Genomic DNA, 7,519 nt, shown 5'->3' with positions numbered 1-7,519 from the left:
TCCAATATGAACAAATAATAGCGTTCGACACATTCAGTGTCAGCCATGTTTACTTCCATGCTCCACCGCCTTCAAGCTGATTGTGTCATGGAGACTGGCAGCCACACAAAATGGAGAATGGTTGTTAAAGTCACCGATGGCGGTTGAGGATGACAGTTACGGTATACTGTGTACAATAGGTCAATGCGTATATGCAATTCAGCATTTGCAACAACGTTAATTTGTGGATTTTTGGTGAAAAAAAGATTTTTGTTTTCTTTAAAAAATATTCTACAGAAAACATTCATCATAAATGAGAGTCAGTAATAATTTTTGAATACGTGAATACTTTACAGCAGGGGTCTCAAACACGCGGCCCACGGGCCAAATGTGGCAAGTTTGAGGCCCCCGCCTTAATATGAAAGTTTAATGTTAGTGCGGCCCGCGCAAGTTTGATATGGATGCTGTATGGTATCATGTACCCAGAAAAAATTATTACGTTTGATTAATGTTCATGTTAAAGGTTAAATAACTGTTAATAGTTATCCTCCCTATCCGTGTGGAAGTGGTAAGTTTTTGGCTATTTAAGTTTAAAGGAAATAACTTGAAGGCTACCGTTTAGGTCGCTAGCTCTCTAGTTTGCGAGTTAGCATGTGTCTCAAGACCCTGCAGTTGCGCAATATGTTGTAAATAAAAAGAGTATAAATGTGACTATAGTCGTGTTTTGTCATGTCTACAGGGCTCTAATAATGCTTTGTTCATTTTAATCTGAAAAAAATAATTTGTCTACCCACCAACTATATGTGGTTTCTTACGTTTTTATTATTTGCCGTTTTATTATTATTATATTTATTTATTACTGATTGATTGATTTTCTTGTTGATTCATTCATTCATTCATTTTCTACCGCTTTTTCCTCATGAGGGTCGCGGGGGGTGCTGGAGCCTATCCCAGCTGTCTTCGGGCGAGAGGCGGGGTACACCCTGGACTGGTTGCCAGCCAATCACAGGGCACATATAGACAAACAACCATTCACACTCACATTCATACCTATGGACAATTTGGAGTCGCCAATTAACCTAGCATGTTTTTGGATGTGGGAGGAAACCGGAGTACCCGGAGAAAACCCACGCATGCACGGGGAGAACATGCAAACTCCACACAGAGATGCCCAAGGGTGGAATTGAACCCTGGTCTCCTAGCTGTGAGGTCTGCGCACTAACCACTAGGTCGTGCCGCCCTGTTTCATACATGTTTGTATATTTCTAGTGTGTGCCTTTGGTGTGTTCAGTTGCTGTGTGGTGAATTTAGTGTTTTCTTAGTAAGATGACATGAGACGTCATTAAGGGTCCCTCTGGGACTGTGACGCTGCTTGAACCGGAGTTTTTTTTTTTGCCACTAAATAAGTTTGTGAGGCACATTTACGGCCTAAACCAGCATTCAATTAGGAGTGGACAATGGCAATTGATGAAAGAAGGGGAGGATTCAATCGCTTAATCTAATCTAATAATTACAACAGTGGCTTTTATTGTAAATGTTGACCCAAAATCTAAGGAAAATGTCAGCTAGCAGGAAGTTCGGATGCGGCAGAGTAAAGGTTTTGCCACCCAATCTACTGTATTTGTCTAATGTGGACCAACCTGGTCCATTCAAACAACTCACACACCCGAGTTCCTCCAGTGGCTTCAAAGCACAGGACAGCATTTTCAGGTCCATCAAAGTGAGTGTTAGTTGCAGCATCAGCTGGCGAAGGCGTTCAAAGCTCTGAGCGTCAGTGTTTCTGTTTGTTCCCTGAAAGATTCATAAGCGCCACATCCACATGAATCATTCACTAAGGAAATGATTGTCGTAAACATGAAGTGCCATCTCTGCCACTGTGCGCTGAAAAATGCATGCCTTTTAAGTCATAAATTATGGCATGGCACTCTCCCCCCCTTCTGCTGGATGAGGGGCTTCACCCTGATTTCACAGAGAAGTGTCTGAACATGTTAAATGAGACTTTCAATGTTAACTTCAAATCACTGCCAATGCCCTATCTCAGTGCTTCTTAAATAGTGGGGCTGCCCCCCCAGGAGTGGTCGGGGAGGCATGAGAGGCAGGGGGACTGTGCATGGGAAAAAAATATATCTTCCCAAGGGGGTGCAGTACAGAACAAGTCATTGAAAAACACTGCCCTATCCTATCCTATTAGAAATTGAGTTTTGATAATTTAATTTCACTCACATCCTTACTCCTTATTTCTAAAATCACAAATACTTAAACTTGCTGATATAGTTCATCTTCAAACAGCTAAAATAATGCATAAGGCTAAAAACAACCAATTACCTATGTATGTATAAAATGTCATCCAATACTTCTCTACAAGAGAGGAGAAATATGATCTCAGGGAAGAAGTACATTTGAAACACTTCTATGCTAGGACTACGTTAAAAAGCCATAGCATTTCAGTATGTGGAATCAAACTATGGAATGGATTGAGTAAGGACCTCAAACAATGCACAACGATGAGCCAATTCAAGAAACAATACAAGCAGTTGATGTTTGCTAAATACAAGGATGAAGAGTCTTGAACCAGTCATGATGTGCTATATATATCACTATATTGACACTTACTATGGTACACATTATGTCATTGGATGCTCATATCACCTCGTACTTCGGTACGTGACAAAAATAAAAAAAATAAAAAATTAAATTATATTAGGAAAGCAGGAAGTGAACAAATGTAACAGTTACTGATTGTAAAAGTACCAGATGGAGGGGTAGGATTTAATAAGCTTTGCTTCTTCCTACTCCTTTTGGACATGTGGAACTGTGAACTGATTATGGGATGCACTCAATTGTAATCTGATGCATGTTCAAATGAAATAATGCTGGGACATCATGGAACATTGAGACACTTTCTGCATATGAAATGATGGTTCAAGCTATATTAGCCCTAGTTATTGGAACGTAGATGGCAAGTGATACTTGGGATATTGCTCAACGTTAAGAAGGCTGATTGTCTGAAACTGCTGGTTGACTTTAAATGATTGATTAATCCGTTTTCTTTGGTATTAAGACACCACCAGCCTTTTGCCACATTTTGGGAATTCCAGGCCTAACTCCATTAGGCCTCAGAGACGATACTTCTCATGCTCACCATGCTTTCCAGGGTTAGTATCCACATTGAATTTAGGTGGCTGAACTGGTGGGATGTCTATCTGTTTATGTCTGTTTGTGTCACAGCAGACCTTGACTGTACTCGACGTCCCCCCAAGTTTTAATATGTTCTCCTTTTTTCCCATTGTGACACATCTTTGACAAACTTAAAAGGGTCTTTGCAGTACCGCCAAAGCTTTCCCACTGCTGTTCATACCTGTTGCTTCAAGATTTATATGAGGTCCCTGTTGACTGTCTCCAGCTCTTGACTGTCTAGGGATCAAATTTATCTTATTTCTTATGTACTGTGTAAAACTAAGAAAGGAACATCCTAAAATTAAAAGAAGAAAATGAATACAGACCCAACATTCACCAATAAACAGAATGTGTGTAGTATAAGGCAGCGTCCAAGCATGAATTACCATGAAGTTATGCACATTAACACTGAATAACATCATCAAATCTTACCTCCCACATATTATCAGCAATTGGGACCAAATACACTACGAGGTGAAAGAAAAACAGTAAAAACACAGTACATTAGTCTATGGGGGAAAGTTAGCACATGCACAATGGTGCGTTCAAGAACCATCAAACAAAGTGGGACAGGTTGCCGCTCGCAACGTACATCATAAACATACAAAAATGTTTGGATTTCTTACTGTATATTATTTTGTGAATAAAATAATGGCCCATATTTTCAAAATCGATACCCATTTATACAAAATTCAATCTGTCTCTCTGCCTATAATGTATAGATGAGGCTCTCACTTCGAGGCAAGCCGATCCTCTTACTGTAATACCTATGCCTAATCTCAGAAGCGTATCAGAGGGAGCCTGGAGCGGGAGACACCAATAGGTTCACACAAATGGGATCCAGTCAAAACCCCTTTAATCCTCACAGAACTGTAAATAGGGAGAGCATTATAGTATCTACATATGCCGAGAGACCTCTCATGTGGTACAGATGTGGATTTGACACAGACAGACTGAGCGATAGTCGCCATGAAGTGAAATAAAAAGTATTACAACATGCTGTACAGTAGCATGTTTTTTTTTTATTTGTAAGAAAACCTGCCATTTTGTGCTATAATCTCCAAAAGTAGGCCATTTATTAGTAGAATCAACAACAAGACCTCATCAAACTACTTAAGTCTACCTTGGTCACAGTGTCTGCAAGGCTTGCTGAGGAGCACAGGACAGGAGGTCACCCAGCATGCCTTGTGCCTTGTGAATGAACCTCATACATGTACTGTATATTAATGTGTAAGCATTTATTTTGATACCAGCATAGTCCGTGTTGTTATTTTTTGATGCACAGTGAGTAAGGGATTTGGTTTGATGTCAGGCTAATTTATCGCTAATAGACAGCCCTTCCTGAAGCATATTGATATTGTGTACATTTTTTTTATCCCCCCAGCGGATTGTGGAGATCTAAAGTATACAGTGTTATAGCAGTAGCGCCATTTGAAATACATTTTTCTTTAAGAAACAAAGACAATGTTATCGCTTTGACGGCGTCAGTGTGATTATGAAAACGCTGTGCAAAACTTACTTCCATGGAATGAGTTGAAGCACATCCATTAATTTTTTTTTGGGGGGGGGGGGTTAATCTCATACATACATTTCAGATGTGCAGCAAAAATGAGATGTAATTAGATCTTAAATGCCTCATTACTACGCAACTGCTGTGAGAAGCTACATTACCAAGAGGCTGTTGCGTAAAGGATAGATTAGGTATTTAAATTCTCTATATAAATAATCTTCATTATATGTACAGTGAAGAAAATAAGTATTTGAACACCCTGCTATTTTGCTATTTCTCCCACTTAGAAATCATGGAGGGGTCTGAAATTTTCATCGTAGGTGCATGTCCACTGTGAGAGAGATAAACTAAAAAGAAAAATCCAGAAATCACAATGCATGATTTTTTAACAATTTATTTGTGTGATACAGCTGCAAATAAGTATTTGAACACCTGTGTATCATCTAGAATTCTGACCCTGAAAGACCTGTTAGTCTGCCCATTAGAAGTCCACCTGCACTCCATGTATCATCCTGAATCAGATGCACCTGTTTGAGGTCGTTAGCTGCATAAAGACACCTGTCCACCCCATACAATCAGTAAGACTTTAACTTGTAACATGGCGAAGACCAAAGAGCTGTCCAAAGACACCAGAGACAAAATTGTACACCTCCACAAGGCTGGAAAGGGCTACGGAGCAATTACCAAGCAGCTTGGTGAAAAAAGGTCCACTGTTGGAGCTATCATTAGAAAATGGAAGAAGCTAAACATGACGGTCAATCTCAATCGGAGTGGAGCCCCATGCAAGATATCACCTCGTGGGGTCTCAATGATTCTAAGAAAGGTGAGGAATCAGCCCAGAACTACACGACAGGACTTGGTCAATGACCTGAAAAGAGCTGGGACCACCGTTTCCAAGGTTACTGTAGGTAATACACTAAGACGTCATGATGTGAAATCATGCATGGCACGAAAGGTTCCCCTGCTTAAACCAGCACATGTCAAGGCCCGTCTTAAGTTTGCATATGACCATTTGGATGATACAGAGGAGTCATGGGAGAAAGTTTTATGGTCAGATGAGACCAAAATAGAACTTTTTGGTCATAATTCCAATAAGCGTGTTTGGAGGAAGAAGAATGAAGAGTACAATCCGAAGAACACCATCCCTACTGTGAAGCATGGGGGTGGTAGCATCATGCTTTGGGGGTGTTTTTCTGCACATGGGACAGGACGAGTGCACTGCATTAAAGAGAGGATGACTGGGGCCGTGTATTGTGAGATTTTGGGGAACAACCTCCTTCCCTCTGTCAGAGCATTGAAGATGGGTCGTGGCTGGGTCTTCCAACACGACAACGACCCGAAGCACACAGCCAGGAAAACCAAGGAGTGGCTCCGTAAGAAGCATATCAAGGTTCTAGCATGGCCCAGCCAGTCTCCAGACCTGAACCCAATCGAAAATCTTTGGAGGGAGCTCAAACTCCGTGTTTCTCAGCGACAGCCCAGAAACCTGACTGATCTAGAGAAGATCTGTGTGGAGGAGTGGGCCAAGATCCCTCCTGCAGTGTGTGCAAACCTGGTGAAAAACTACAGGAAACGTTTGACCTCTGTAATAGCAAACAAAGGCTACTGTACCAAATATTAACATTCATTTTCTCAGGTGTTCAAATACTTATTTGCAGCTGTATCACACAAATAAATTGTTAAAAAATCATGCATTGTGATTTCTGGATTTTTCTTTTTAGTTTATCTCTCTCACAGTGGACATGCACCTACGATGAAAATTTCAGACCCCTCCATGATTTCTAAGTGGGAGAAATAGCAAAATAGCAGGGTGTTCAAATACTTATTTTCTTCACTGTATTTGTGTATATGTATGTCATGCTGTAAACACACATACACTAACATTTTTTTAATGGGAATTCTTCAGGCTAAAAATGAAGGACAGGCATTGTCCTGCAGTGACACCCAGAGGCTGCAATCCTAACTGCCTAAAAAATGAAAATAAAAGTACAAACCAGCTAATCTTGGTGTATATATGTTGATATACAAATACAAGGGCATGATAACCATCCACGTATCTACCAAACAGGGTGTCCAAACTGCAGGTTGCATACAGAAAACTGGAGGGGGTCCCAAATTAGCCTGCATGAAGTGAAATCCACTCAGGAGCCAACTTATTATTTTTTAACAATTATCATATATATTTTAAGGCTGCCAAACACTTTTTTCCTCATACAGACATTAACATCTTCCCACATTTCTCTTGTTTAAACACTCAAAAAAGTTAAATCATTCGTTTCACTGTTAATGATCATGATCAACCTATGATGATAAGCACAATAAATTATGAAATGACTCACATTGTTATATTCATATTAAAACACATTGCTGCAGTACTCATCCTGCAGCAGTCCAGAAGTCCAACGTTTTGGGTGCAGAACATTTCGCTGACATTGTTTGTTTTATCGGGGTGAAACTTGCAAACATTTGAAGACTGCAAACTAGCAAGCTGACACTGGAAACACGGCAGGGCAGACCGATTTAGATTGATTGACAATTATCTACAGCCAATCAGAACGCATAAGACAATGGGCGGGGGAGACAGACATTACAGACATAGAGGGAAGACACTCAACTGCCCACAATGCAGTTCTTCTTAAAGGGCCAGGCTAGGTCTGTAACAGCGTTCAAAAGTTGTTGGCTAAATTTGTACATACGTTTTATGAATTATTCATTATTGTATTCTAAATTATAAGAAGGTTTATGACATCTTAGGTATTTTTACACACATAAGAATAGTTGCATATATTGTAGGTTGTGGGTGATTTTAATAGTACATTCTGCCTTAGTTTTGTCAGTGTGCCCATCCATTTT

The 7,519-nt window shown here is 40.1% G+C and overlaps 1 long non-coding RNA gene across 1 annotated transcript; it reads right to left on the bottom strand.

The window, feature by feature from the left end:
* Nucleotides 1-1,616: 1,616 nt before the first annotated feature.
* On the bottom strand, nt 1,617-7,162 carry LOC131113739 (uncharacterized). The gene is made up of 4 exons (XR_009121528.2): nt 7,006-7,162; nt 6,733-6,787; nt 3,589-3,623; nt 1,617-1,770 (listed from the first exon to the last, which is right to left on the bottom strand). It is a non-coding gene; the product is annotated as an uncharacterized LOC131113739 (long non-coding RNA).
* Between the last annotated feature and the right edge of the window lie 357 nt (nt 7,163-7,519).

The sequence above is a fragment of the Doryrhamphus excisus genome, linkage group LG10 (assembly GCF_037039965.1).
Source record: "Doryrhamphus excisus strain RoL-2023G ecotype Guam linkage group LG10, RoL_Dexc_Guam_v1.1, whole genome shotgun sequence".
Taxonomy (NCBI): Eukaryota; Metazoa; Chordata; class Actinopteri; order Syngnathiformes; family Syngnathidae; genus Doryrhamphus; species Doryrhamphus excisus.
This window is presented reverse-complemented; position numbering and strand designations above follow the sequence as displayed.